Here is a 15,432-nt window from a genome sequence, read left to right as displayed (position 1 = left end):
AGCAGTTTTTGCCTGAGGAGAATGTCATCAAATTATAATAATAACCTACATTTACATAGCACCTTCAATACTTTCATACTAAAGGAACCTAAAATACTTTGAAATTCTCTTGAATTGATGTAGATATCTTTCCTTAAATGTCCTGAAATATCATCTTGCCTATAATTAAAATACAGTCATTCTTAAAACATAGACATAGAAAATGAAAAGTATTATCTTCTTGGTTGGAGCTGGAATTAATCAAGGATTTTGGATTTAAGGAGATTGTTTAAAGATACAGACATCAAATTCACAATTATTTTAGTTCCATCTCCACTCTTCCTTGGCACCTCATTATGGCCATCTGGTCTACCATGTATCCTAGGAAAGATTCCCTCCCCCCACTTTCCTTCTTTTCCTCCTCCTCTTCCTCTTAATAAGGTGATCTGATCCTTCTTCCTGCTTAGTTGATAGCCAAAGTCTATGGCTCTGCTCTTAATTTGCAGCTATTGGCTTTTTAGGTTGGTGCTGAAAACAATCCCTACTTTTCTGTTGCCCAGCTCTTAGCAAATTCTCAGCTGGAAAAAAATTGTAGTCATACAGAATGGCTTGAAGGGTTTCCAGATAACTCATTTCTCCAGATATTTAAATATTTACTTTTAGGATCAATTTAAACCACCAGAAAGCTGGGTAGTTTAAGCATTTAATTTCACTCTCTCAGGAGGTAATTTTTTTCAGAATTTTGTTTACTAGTTTATTGCTCTTATTCAAGAATGTTTTTGGATAGAGGCTTTTATTGAGCTGTGCTTTGCTATTGTGTCATATTCCAGGTTGAGGGAAGTTTGGAGACAAGGTCACATGAAACTTGCTCTGTTTGTCACAGTGGTGTTGCTCCAAAGTCCGTGGCATTATACGGTGTTCTCTTTATGTGGATGCAAGAGAGATACTCCTCTCTGGTCTCAATACTAAGAAAGGTTTGGCTTTTTAATAACAACTGTGTAATTTTTATATCATAATACTACCAATCATATCATAGTTTTATGTTTGGCTGCTCACAAGCTCACAGTCAAATCTGTAGCCCACTTGTAGGAGCAATGCAAACTTTATAGCCTGCATTTCTTTGTGCTAACCTTTCTTCTGGCTGTATTTTATTTTTCTACTTTTTACTTTTTTCACCCACATCTTATTATTTAACATGATTTACATATTTATTTTTGAGTCTATCTCATATCCTTTTCAAAATAGAGAGCAATAGTTATAAACAAGCAAATAAATAGCAAGGAAGAGCATTCTGTGGATGCCCAGGAGTACCTGGGTTATTTCACACAGAGCCAAGGCAGAGCACCTTAGTCAGAGCTGCCAGGCTGCATGGCAGACATATACCTCATCCCTGGGCACCAGGGCTTCAGTCATCGTGACAGGATATTCTAATCAGATGTCCAAGAGGAAAAGGTGCTCTGAGCCCAAGTGAGTGAATTCCAGTCTTTCCCCCTCCCCATGTTGGATACCAGAAGTCTTAAGAAATGTTTTAGGGTATTTTGAATGAATTCCAACTGTGTAAGTTCTCTAAAAAAGAGATGACAGGAAGCTTAGAGCTGCCTGGTCTCCATGATTTATGGCTCGGTGTTCCTTACAGAAGGAAAATCTCCAGCAAGAGAAAGGAGGCAGAGCCAGACACTTAATGCCTGCATTAGGTTGGAACAACCCCGAGGAGGGTGAGCAGTGGGCTGGCTGATGGAAGAGAGAGCTGGATGGTCACTGCTGTCTCCAGGGGCAGGTTTTTTTTTTTTCTACACAGTTTCATAAAGGTCTATTTTATTATTGGTGGAGAGTGTATTTAATAGCTAAATACATTTAAGTAATGTATAGGTGACTTCAGGACTGCAGTGTTGGTAACTAGATAGATAACCAGTTCAACTAGAAACCAGCTAATAAGTAACTGCCTAAATATTTAAAATACAGCTCTTGTTCAGATCATTCGTTGTTTTGATCACCTTCTTGGGGTAGGGGAGGGAAAAAAAGCCTGCTGGTCACATTGGAAATATATTAAGGCCAAATCTTCTAATATCCATTCCCAGAGGTTTCATGGTTTAGGTAGAACAGTTGATATCAGGGTTCCCAGAAGCGTCAGAGACCAAAGCAGTGTGTGTGACCCAGGGACCAGCAGTCTAGGCCAGGATATTTTAGGCGGTAGGGATCTCAGGAAGTTGGCAAATCCATCAGTTTTAGGACCAGTGACCTTAGGTTCAGTGAGATTCCATTTCCTCCCTTGCATGGCTGGCAAACATTTAAGCCTTTCGCAACAATGCAGGTCTATGTATGCAATTGTTGCCTGTTGGGAGGACAGGAATAATGCCACCAGATTGCAAACATGGGCCCAGAAAGTGGCTCTGGCTCTGCTCACGTCCTGATTCCTGCCCTGTACTAGGGTTCTGACAAGAAGCTGATTGGGAACTTTTTTTCTTTTGAGCATGGAAAATGGGAGTCCAGGTAAACAAAAAGACGCCTAGACAAACATTCTGTTTCCTTACATTGGCTCTGGTCCCAGGTGTGCAGTTATGTCCATCTTTGACGTCTAATTTGACTTTAAAAAATATGGACAGAAAAAGAAGAGAACTGCACACCATCCCTGACCCTCTTACCAGTTGCCACAGAGGAAAAGAGAACATTTTATAGATATGAGTGATTTGCTGGAGATTACCCAGGAAGTAAAATAAGTGGGATCGGGACATCTGACAAACGTTTTGAATTCCCTGAGAGAAAATGAGAAGGTAATAAAAGCTGAGATCAATCTAGAAAGTCTGGCTAGAATTGAGGGTCCCATTGCCTAGCCTGATCAGCCATCCTTTTCAGTCCTCATGTGAATTCCAAGTGACAGCAGGGAGAAGGCTTACCTGCTCTGCAGATACCGTGCCGCCATGGCAATAGGAATGGCAGGTGGGCATCAGTGAGAGGTGAACGCATGTCTGCAGTCTGCACACCTGTTGCTGGCTGGAGGCCTTTGGCATTGTCCCCTGTGTACATGAGTCAGAGTTCAGAAAGCCTTTGGCTTCCTGTCTGATTTTGGAGAGGCCAACCAGACTGAGCTCTCTGGACACCACCAGACAGAGGAGGCCTTTGGTTTTGACCGTGGTCTCAGATCTCCTTGGGCCCATCCTTCTTCTAGCAGCATCGTTAGACTTAACTGTTTATAATAAGGTGTCACTTAAACTACTTGACATAGTTACTTAGTTACTTGACATAGTTACTTGACATAAACAGCACAGAGGGAATGAGAGAGAGAGAACTGAGAGAGAGTAATATAAAAAACATGTGTTTTTGCTGAGACTTTAAGCTACTCATTTTGATTTTCAAATTAGCCCCCCCTTTCTGAATTCTGAATTTCTAGGAGAAAGATGTCAAATCTAATGATTGCCGTTTAAGCTCTTCAGTGGCTCACTGGTACTGGAAAATTAGAATTGGAAGGGCAGGCACAGAATTGGGGCTGGGTCATTTTTGGTTTTTCTTCTTTCCATAATGATCACTGCCATTTTGTAAAGATGTGTATCTTCTATATCCTCGTGCCCTGCCTTAAGTCCCAGCAAAAGATGTACGAAAAATTTCTACCTTTGTTTCTGTTAAAATTGTTTCAATTCAGTGTAACATAACCTCCATTTTACAGTCTGTTCAACAGAGACTTGAGTACCTACTTGACATAAAACACTGTGCTAGTCACACAAACCTTCCAAGATGGAGTGGTCTTTGCCTTGCAGTTGACAGGGAAGCTATGACATATATTCAACTCTCTGTGATACTTGGCTTGCTGTGTGTGACATATGCATTGGCAGAGTTGGAATTAAAGCTCTCTGGATGTTCAGAGAAGTCAGAGGAAATTTTCATTGAGAGGTCAGAAAATGCTTTCTTCACACTGTAGCTTTTATGATTATTAAGCCTTGAGAGATATAATGTAGAATTTTAGAATTAGAAATGAGGAGGAAAGACATTATAGGAACAGGGATGACATGGGCTAAATAAAGCCAGGGGTGAGTTCAGGGAACAGACACTGGCCCAAGTATAAAGTACATAATAATATTAATAGTAGCATATCTCTAAAGAGTATGGTTATCACATCTTTGACCCATATGTTTGATCTTTATAACAACTCCATAGGTGGGCCTATGATTGTTGAGGGTCAAGTTAATGAATTAATGAATTTATTCCTACTTATTGGGCAGCAGGGAGCCACAGAAGGTATGGGAGAAAGAACATCCAAGTTGGAGTTAAACCTGTCTTAAATCCTGGCATTACCAATTTATTTTCTACATGACCTTGGCCAAGTCACTCAGTGTTTGTAAGCATTATTTTCCATCATATAACACACCAACAATCAAATCAACCTTTTGAGGTTCCTGCGAGGACTAAGGGAAACATGATGTGCAAATTGTCTAACACAATGTCTGGCACATAGATCTTCAACAATGCTAATTCATGTCCAGGCCTTGAATATGTCTCTAGACAAATGGGGAGGAGATTGAGAGGTGGAAAACATAAGAGAAGGGAGAAATTATAGAACAAGTTTCCATAAGACAGAGCAGCAGAGGAAGTGTTTTTGAAAAAAAAAAAGATTGACAATAATTCTTCCCTTTAAATAGTTAGAGAGGAGAAAAAGAATAGTGAAAATTTAAATAAATTTTGTCAATTGAAGAATAGGGGTTTTAGGAGCAGCAATCTCAGAAACATAGGAATAAAGATTATCTTCTGGGTGTAGGGGCCAGGGAAGGAATGTAAAAATGGGGCTGGGTGCTGGAAGAGAATGGATAATATTTGGAACAACTGCTATGGGTATTGGGGCAGGGAATCAACAGAACAATAGAAGAGTTGCTTAGATGTAAGAAAGGTCAGTGAAACCTGGATGGCATGAGTTTGCTGTTGACAAAATTAGCAAGGCATCAGAGAGCATGAGCCCAAAGGGTCACTGGTCAGTTCCATTTATGGAGCACTTATCAGTGCTGTGCAAGGCTTTAGGCTACACAGATGGGCTCTCAATGGAGGAGGAGGACAGACCTTGAAAGCTAAGGAGATATTTTATATATATATATATATGTGTATACACACACACACACACACACACACACACACACACACACACAGATTTATAGTGTGTCAAAGAAGCAGAATAGCTTGCCCAATCTAGGATCATGTGAGAACTGAGTGTGACTGGCCAGAGATTATTTTACTAGGAGGCAGTGTGGGATAATTGTTAAGAGTGTAGCACCAGGATCTTACTTGTGGGGTCTGAATCCCAGCTGTGTGACTTTGGGCAGGTTTCTTAACCTGTATAAAACTTACCCAGTGCTCAAGTTGTAGTATTCACTCCATAAACGTTTTCCAGACTCAGGTCTCCTGATTCTTGTCTGTTCTGTCTGCTATGTGGAGCTGGCTTGTTGACTAACAGACCCCCTTGAGGATTGACTGTGGGTCACTGGCTGTATGTCTCATTTGGTGCAGCTCTTTTCTTTATAAACCATATGAAATCTATTGGGCCCATATTTCTTATGAATTTGCATCCTTAACCCTGACCCACCAAATTTTTTTCAGTGTTCCCATTGAATTTACACGGTGGCTTCACGATAGGGATGATCTTGCTTGAAATATATGTAATGAATAATCTTTGTATGTAATTTATGAAGCCAGTCCCATTTCTTCTGGCCATATATCTTTTACAACTCACTTTTGAAGACTAATCCCAATTTTCTTAATCAGAATTCTGTTTAAAAGGGAACACTATTGAGATATTTTTTGACAAGGAAAACAAGGATCAGAGAGGATCAGTGAGTTTCCTGAGGCCAAACAGTGACAGATACGTGGGGCATGAAGCATGGATTATCCACAGCTTGACACAGCAGTGTGGCTTCCCTTCCAGTTAAACCTCAGACCAACACGAGCTGATCTAGAGGCCTGATGGCGTTGCCTAGATATCTGCTTAAGGGAGACCATAAAGCACTAAACTCCCTTTTTAGAACCCAGAAATAATAGTTTCTTCTCCCTACCTCTCTCCCTTCCATTTTTGTGGAAAAGGAAAAAAGAAGTAAAAATCAAACCTAGTGAGGCCATTTGGTCCTCAGAAAACAAGTCAGTTGTTTGTGTTCCCTTCACTCCAGAGATATTCTGAGGGTTGGTACACACCAGCCTGGAAGAAAGAAGGATCCACGGACCATCTCATTTCTGACTCAGTCAGCCAGCTGGGTGTTGAGACTATTTCCACGGCTCCCAATCCGTCAGTGCTTGAAAACATTTACTACGGAGGGGATCGCTGGCTCGGGGAAGACATTTGTCTAATTCAGCAGCAGCACTTTACACTGCATTTCCAGATTATGCTTCTCCTTGAAAATGATCTATTACAGGAGCAGTTTATAAAATTAAACACTTGTCATTATGCAATGCAAAATTCATGAAGCAACCAAATGTCAGGGATCTACATATTTAAAAGATGGGAGCTTTAGCATTTCTTTCCTGGCAGGGATTCTGAGCAGTAAAAGGCCCAGAGAAAAACATAGCTAATCACAAAGCTGTTTTGGAACAGACCAAACCACTCCTCTTTGGGAACTTTTTTTCCTAATGAAAAAAGTAATCTAATTTCTTTATTAGATATTTGCTGAGTATCTACAATGTGCCTATCACTGTACAAAAGCAGGGGACCACATCAATGAATGGAAGCAATATTCCGTTCTCAGGGAGCCTACATTCTAGTGAGTGGTGAGGTACAGGGAGGTGGACAGGAAACAAGTGAAGAGCTAAATGGACAAGAAAATGACACTTTTGATACACAAGGTTCCCTCCCCACGGATATACACCGTTTTTCTGTCAGAGAGAAAGGAGATCTATCTCTTCAAACTAAAGTAAACTTTTTTGAATTGCCAGGGTCAAATCACTCATATGTGAACAGTTAACATTAAGCAGTTATGGGGTGCAGAATACTGAAGTAGAGTCAGACATGATGGAACACCACAAGGTGAAAAATAAACTAGCTGTCTGCAGAGAATTTTCCTTTTAAAAAATATAAACTGCACTCTTGACAAAACTACAGATCATGCTCTTGGGACCCTCTAAGCCATGTTCTCTCTCCTGTTACAGCTTCACTTCTAGTTCTGCAGGAAAGAGGAATTAGTGAACACCCAGCCCCAGGTTTGGCCTGTGAGAGATGCAGGACCATTAGGCAACTTAAGCACTTGCTTGAGGGCCCAATTACCCATCCATTGTATGCTCATGACAAATACTTCCTGCTAGAGGGACCAGTGACTTATACATCTGCCCCTAATGACTTTTTCATTGGGAACCCAGCTTCTGGCCTTGATTCCTCTTGGGTATCTGTTCTACCAACCTGAGACCCATGAATAGGCGAGAGCCTTTCCCTCGGAGCTCTGTTGTCACTCCATTGTCTAATCACCAGCTCACATCAAAGTTGCCAATTGTGTCATGACAGGGAGACCCAGCTGCTTTGGCATAGCCATTTTGATGCCAGGAACTTTTCAACATGGAAACATAGCTTTGACATAATATTTTAACTTCTGACTTCCAGTGTTTTAAAATATGCATTATGGTGAGAGTTAAAGGTGTAGTAAGAGTCGAGGATGTTGATTTCACATGTTAATCGCTAATGACACAACAAAGAAAACAGTGATTTTGTACGTTGAAAGTGCCACTTGGTGTCAAAACAGCTACATCAAAATGATTATGTCAAAGTGAGTGCATCAAATCACATCGTCAAAAGTTCTTGGACTGTCCTCATTTCTTCACTGCTTATCCAGGACATAATGGAGGAGGCCTATTCCAGGAAACTCTTTAGTCTGGAAAATGGTATGAGCATCCAGCCTCAGCAACAGATCACACAGATCAGACATCATGAGGCTCTCTTGCTGAGTTATATCATCATGCACCTGCGTCAGAGAGCAGGGAGCAGCTACAGGTGTGCTGAGGCTGTCTGGTCACGGCCTGTTGGCAAGGTTTTTATGAGCATCTTTCCCTGAAGGCAAGATCACTCAGGGAGGATCTCAGAGTAGAGGCTAGAACAGAGATAGGTATGACCCATCTTAGACTGTGATCAGGGACAAGCATATTTTGAGATTTTAATAAGACCTGGTTTTTGGAAGGAGTGAACAAGGCATTCCAGGGGGAGACTGTTGTGTGCAAAATAATCCTTTTTCGAGAATGCCAAAGATATAAGTTTGACTGAAACTCGGGACATGTCAGGGAGCGTGTGTTCGAAGAGAGTAGGATAGAATTGGGAAAGGGCCTGAGTGTGTGAGGCTACGGAAACTTGCTGTGGTACTGACAGGCAATAAAAAGATATTATGGTATTTTAACAGGCGAGTTACTGGACAGCATAGTGATTGAAAGACTCCCCAAATCTTTTGTGAGATGAACTGGTACAGGAGTGGAATCAGAAGCCAAAAGAGCTGCCCCTCAAGTTACTCTAGGTATAAGGCAGTGAGGATTTAAACTCATTGTGCAGTGGCTGCAGAAGTGGAAATGAACGTATGTATTTGAAAGAAATCAAGAAGAAGGAATTTCCAAGTCTTGAGCAAGATTAAATATTGATGGTAAAGGAAGGATAAATCCAATTGAAGATGGGGAATACTGTCGCCATTGATATGATAATAGAGGGACTTGGGAAACATGTCTGTCTGGGGGTTAAAGTCAGAGCCCAGAGTTTACTTACTTCACATAGTGTTGATGGGACAGCCAAGAAAAACTATTCTGCTGCAAAGGTAAATAGTAAAATGGGTCTGAAAAGAGGCTGAAAAATCATGGTAGAAATGGAGGAACTGGAGACCATCGTTGCAGAGGTGGTAGCTAAATTCATGTGAGCAAATCATTGTCATCACTGTCATCGTCACCACTGCCATTGTCATGAAACATTGTGTAAGGGTATAGTGGGGGTGAGTAAATGTATTTGTAAATTCACGACCATGCTTATGAACAAAATCCAAGGATGATAAAGTCCCCAGAGAGGGAGACAAGAAAACTGTGAAAAATTGAAGCCAATGAGTTATTTCAACAAAACAGAATAAACAAATTAGAGAAGAGAGGAGAGTGTTTCAAGAAAGTGGTGCAGTGAGGGTGCCATGATGAAGCAGTGAATTCAGAAAGTGGAGACAGAATTCAACTATGTGACCTAGAGAAGCTAACTTCCTTTTGGGGAAGTAATGAGTTTACAGATGGGGTGAAATAGGGAGTGGCTGGAGAAGAAGTAGAGATTGTGATAGAACTAAGTTTGAAAGGGGCAGAATCAAAGTTGGAAGGAATCTAGAGGTCATCTGTTGCGACTTCTCCATTTCAGGAGTCACTTTCAGGATCTGTAGCCCTAACAGGTATTCACTTCCCTTGGTAGAATGGCACTCCCTAATTTGTCAGGCAGTTGATTCCATGTTTGAACACTGGGATACTTGCTCAATGAATTCTTCATTTCACCGAGATAAAACATGAAAAGATACAAGCACAGAAAGTGGAAATTTGCTGGTAGCAGGGAAGTACAGAAGGATCCAGTCCCTCTATTTATTTTAACTAGAAGAGAGGCTTGTACATATTAAAGGACAAGAAAAAGAAGTATTACAGAGTCTAGGGAGAGAAGGATGGTAAAGCCTCCTACAAGCTGGAGGCAGGAAGTGATCAGAGACACAGATGGAAAGGTTATCTTCTTTTTATTTATCCACCTACTAACCAGTGCCTAACTCAGTGCTTTTAGTATAGCATGTGCGCGGGAGAGAGATGTGCCGATGGATTAAATGAGAAGAAAAATATTTTTGAGATCTGGGAAAATATAAAAAGGAAGAATTCAAAATCAGACATGAGATCTAACTAGTGATACAAATCGTGTGAGTCAAGGAGCAGGAAAAAATTCAGAAGCATCACTTTGGGCCATTAAAAAGAAAATGGCTGCCATTTTAGACAATGTTAAAGATAATGATTAAAAAATAAATAAAGCTAACTGGCTCCTTTGTATCTTCTCCCCAAACTGAAGTAATAGGCAAAGCATACAGATCAGGCCGTTCCCCCTGGAGGGTGAGACATGCCAACAGAACCTCGGCCAGATGGGAGCTGTAGAAAGAGGCTCAAAGGGGCATTTTGTTGCCCAGTCAGTTTGGATTTAAACCAGGTGCCTCTAGGGTAGAAGGCCAGAGCTTTGCCAGTCAAGAGTGGGGATGTAAGCTGCCGTTGTGTGAAAACAAGTTAAGTTGCTTGGTTCCAGGGAATATGGTCCAAGTGTCATAAATGCATCTGTTTAATAATGCATATCAGTAGCTGTTCCAGAATCTGGGCGCCTTGAGCTGCCTTTGTTTCCTTATTTCCAGAAAAATGAACAAGCCCATGTCTTAGTGAAAGCACTAGATGGCAGCAGAGGACATCTATTCAACTGTCTCTCTCCACAGGCTGCTGGAATTTTGACAGCTACAAAACGGTACCTGTGGTTTTGTGTATAAAACTGGTATAACTGTTTGTACATTTAAAAAATGTAACAATAAATTAAACATAAGGGAAAGGGTTTGCTAATAAATACAGTGTTAGAATGCATTTTTGTATACCAGGTGACGACAAGCTCGGGCATTCAAACCTGATTTGTGCAGGGGATGGGTAGGATGGGAAGCAAATTGAAGGAGCTGCAAAATGTACATGCTGGGTGGTTATAGCTTCTTTGAGGCTTGTTGATAATTTGCCCATATGTCTGGACGCAGTGCGCAGGGGTGAAAATCTGAGCAAGTGAGGGGAACGAAATGTGTAAAAGTCTGGTTACAGGGAATTCGAGAAGGAGACACTTGTTCTGTGGTTTCCTAACTTGCTGTTTTGATGGGTTGATGCTGAAAGTGTGAGCACTTTCGATCTGTTTTTCCTTAAAAAGGACACAGATCATGCCTTTCTATTCTCTTAGGTCCACTTATCATTTAGAAATGGGCCTCTTCAGCCTGCAGACATCTTAGCCTATAGGAATGGACTCCACACACACTGTTATCTTTTCTCTGTCATTTAGACTGTGCCATTTTCTTGGTCAGGACAAGGTCTGAGATGCCAAGGACATGGATTTGAAACCGTAAGGGCCAGGTGACGTGCTGCAGAGAAGGAAGCAAAAACTATTCCAGGCCATACATGGTGAACCTCACCCAGCCAGTGGAATAAAGATTCTTAACCAATCCTGGAGAAGTAATTCAGAGCACAGACTCTATCAGGATGGCCAGAAGCATTATTTTTTTGCTCTTTCATTCAACAAACATTATCTAGTATGTGCCAAGCATTGTACCAATGAAAGAGATCTAAAAAAACCAAGAAACCCCCAAACCCCCAAACAGGATGTAACACAATATACATCTTCTTTATTACAAAGAGATTGATAATAATAGTTATTCTACTGGCATAATGGTTTATAGTTCATGACACACATATACACAATATCTTATTTGGGTCTCACAATAACCCTGTAGTTTGGATCTTTTTACAGGTGAGGAAACTGAAGTTTGGAATTAGCAGTTTGCTAAGATCATAGCCAGTAAGTGGTACCAATGGGACTTGAAGCCAGTCTTTTGACTTCCCTTCTTGAACTCTTTCCACTATACCATACAACTATAAAGAAAATGCTTCATAGTTTATACCATTTCAAGCTCTTCTCCTCTGAAAAGCATTTCTTATCTTAGAAATGTATGAAATCTAAATCAAAGATTTGAATTAAAGTGCTATGTGATTATTTATTTAGTAAATGATGTTTAGAAATAAAGAAGTGTTCTACTAACTGTGGAATTAAAAAAAAGTAGGGCGTTAAGGAAGTCTGTTCCACCTTGGTTTGTTGTTGTTTTATTGCTTGTTTATAGCTAGGACAAATGCTCTTTTCAATAGCAATCTTTTTTTTTTTTAATTACATGGCCATACAGACTTCTTTTGGTGTTGGAAAGGGTTTTGTTTTCCAGATGTCATTTCTTTACTTTTTACACCTGAATTTCTCTCATTTCCCTCATTGTTTCCCCAGGGTTTCTATTTTGCTCTGTACAATATACTTAGTGTTTTGCAGACCGTCTGCTATTTAGTGGTTTCTCATTTATTTGTTGAATGAATGAAGTGAATGAAAATGGAGTCTCCATCTATTGGCCTCACTTGGTCTAGCCCAGCCAGCCTTCTGCGTCTTTCCAGAGGATCTCTCCATTTTAAGGTCAGAACTTACCTCAAATCTTATCTATGAATCAAAGCTCTCTGTAAATCTCTCCAATAGCGTCCAGTCCATTGCCGCACGATCTACCAGTTCTTTTTAGGTTTTCTTGTATTGTTCTCCAGTTGTTTCATGTGAGTGAGTCATGTTTCCCCAACCAGAGTGTCAGGTCTAGAAGGGTAGTGCTTGTCATCACATAATATCAGTTTCCCTGCTTCTCACAACATTTTGCCTACTTAAGTCTGTAAATTCTGTGTGGTCATGCCTTTCTGTGGTGGCACATTCCAGTCTAATCCCATCTACAGACACTGGTGCATAAGCATGGAGGTAGAGATGCTATCTTGTTGGGGGGAGTGGGTGCTGCACCAAGGTGAAATCATCCTCTTTCAGTGTGGACATTCAAACCAACAAAGAGGCTGTGTTGCTTTATTCCTAGAGCCTGCTGATTGCCCATTTTAGTGATCTAGGTCCATCATCTCTTTTTTAGCTAGTCACAAAGGGCCAGTTGTAAACAACCACAACCCAAATTGGATCACATTACCCAAGAGATGAGCAAATGCCAGGTATAGCTTCAGTTAGAGGCTGGCGGGCTTGAAACTTACAGCCTGTGATGTAAATCAAAAGCAAAGACCACAAAAAAGTAGGTTGATTTCCTCTCAGCATTCAGTGGAATGAATCATTTAAATACTCGGTGATTTTTTTTTAAAAACAAGCTTTCAACATAGAGATCAATGAAGTTTTTTCCCTCCTCTGCTTTCTGTGTGTGTAAGTTCACATTTGGCTTATCTATAGGCAATATGTTGCTACCTGTATGGTAGGATTTGAAGTACACTACAGAGTCCACAAATGTTCCCCCTGCTAGCCTACTATAGTACACCCCCTGGTATTACTTGTTTCGGATAAGGCATCACCTCCAGAAGATTTCTATGGAAATGGATATTCCCTGGCAGAGACCTTAGAAATTACTAATAAAGAGTAATTCATTAGGTAATTTAATTTTCACTCAGCATTTACACCACCACTCCCCCTACCTACCACCGCCATCCCACAGGCTCCACCCCCAACCAAAACACATAGAATACATAGGAGGGCACAAAGGAAAAAACTCACTATTCAGGGGTAGAAAATTCTAAAACATTCTTTATTCAGTTTATAATTAAAGTTAGAGTCAATGAAAATTTGGAAACACCAAAAGGAACATTCTCATCTTCTGGTGAGAAAACTTTAAATGTTAATTTTCCCCTTCCCATGTTAGTGTTACAGTTTTTGGCAGAAAATGATTCAGAATTCCTTCTGAGGCTTAGGGATGGCCACGTGAAGGTGGGAGTACTTCCACATCCCACAGTGATCAGAGATCCAAGTCAGTGAAAAGAGACACAGAAATCCAAGCCAAGGGTCGGTGTTCCCAGAGCAGGGATGCAGGATCCCCATACATAGCTCGTTCCCAGCAAGAGGTATACAAGTTCTTTCTTTTCTGCTTCTAAGTGTCTTTAAATCTCCAGGATCCTTTTAAGTTTCAGATTCTAGCGGATGACAAAAGCATTTCAGTAAATGAGTCCCCAAAGCTGAAAGAGAGAGTGCAAGTGTGTACCTGCTGTCAGAAGAGAGGCAAAGGGAGTTTCCCACAGAATAAGCCAGATTAAACCCGACAGTGGAGATAACTAGGCTGCAAAATGATTGCACCTGAAGCTGACACTCAGCTTTAGTTCCTGCTTTTGTAAACGATGAAAATTTTTTGAGATCATAGATGAAAAAAATCAAAAGTCTGAAGGAATCAGAAGTATATTATTTTTTTAATCTAATGGGGTCTGGGGAAGGGAGGAGGGGCAGAATCCCAATTCCACATTCTCAGTCAGTGTCCTGCCAGGTTGGGCTGAGGTTTCAGGTAAGGGTGTGTTCCGTCTCAGGTCTGATCAGCACCTACACGTTTACTGGTTGATGGCCCTCCTATCAAATCCTTCCAAACCCTTCTGTAACTGCTTTCAGCCCTGGGATAGAGCCAGAGGTCCAGGAAAGTACCTGTTCTCATGGAAACTCTGCTCAGGAAAGGACACAGCAACCAGAGTGGGGGTGAGGGGAAGTCCTGCAACCTGGGTCCAGTGTCCTAGGTTCTTTCAGTCTTTGAGATGTTTGCCTGTGTTTTATCATTTTGAGTTTGTTACAACAGCCATGGAAAACCTGATAAGTTATATATAGGCAACACATCTATAGAATTAAAAGGTCTGCAGGGCTCATTAAGTAGTGACTCTTTAAGGCACCAGATCCATTAAAGTGACTTGGGCTAAACCACCTCAACTGCCGGATAACCAGCTTTGCTTTTGGTGATGTGCCTGGTGCTGGACTGTTTTAGGGACAGGAGTGAGAATCAAAGGATTGTGTGTATTTGTGTGTATGGTGTGGCATGGTGGTATGTGTGGTGTGGAGTACATGAGTGTGTGTGTGTGTGTGTGTGTGTGTGTGTGTGTGTGTGTGTGTGTCTGTGCATATTTATGGATGCTGAACCTTATATTCCACAGCTTAAGGGAGTTAATGGGAATAATATTATTGTATGGTTTTAGGCAAATTGTTCACTTATATTATTAGCATTTATATCTGCAGCTGGGTCAAATGAAAGCTGGACTAAACTGTGCCTTGAATTAATTTAGTCTGCTGTTTAGTTTTACCAGGTAGCTCAAATGTTGATAGATCAATATGTGGTCCAGGCAAGATAGCATAGGGTAATAAAAGGGCCTAGGCTTTGGGGCTTGGTATTCTGGCCCGGATACATCCCATCTCTGTAACTACCTCAGATGGTAGATGAGGGAGAAACTAGGCATCTCAAGACAGGTGTTTAGCATATGGCCTGTCATTTAGCAGGTGTCCAACAAATGGACTTTCTCTTCCTCCCTGGCATATCGAGCAGAAACAATGGCTTAGCCCTTGCCTTTTCTCCTTCTCACTTTAGAAACCATAATATAATTCTCTTTTTGCCGTCCTCACAAAAAATTCACTTTATTTTCCAAGTAAAGCTAACACATAGTAACAAAATGGCCCCAAACAGCACATATTTCCAATGTGAGGAAACATTTTCTTATGTCCACTGTGGGAACTTTGAATTCTGGGCTCCAGCCTTATGGTTCCACTGAGTAACTACATGACTTAGAGCAAGACTTTCAGGAACTCTAAGTCTTCACACTAACATAAAAATTATCCTTCAAAGGCCTAACTTAAATTTTCTATGCCAGTCCATAACAAACTCTCATTTTTGTGCAGGTACATAACCATCTCTTGCCTTTGTGAACTCT

This window comes from Vicugna pacos, chromosome 6 (genome assembly GCF_048564905.1).
Source record: "Vicugna pacos chromosome 6, VicPac4, whole genome shotgun sequence".
NCBI classification, from domain to species: Eukaryota; Metazoa; Chordata; class Mammalia; order Artiodactyla; family Camelidae; genus Vicugna; species Vicugna pacos.
This window is presented reverse-complemented; position numbering follows the sequence as displayed.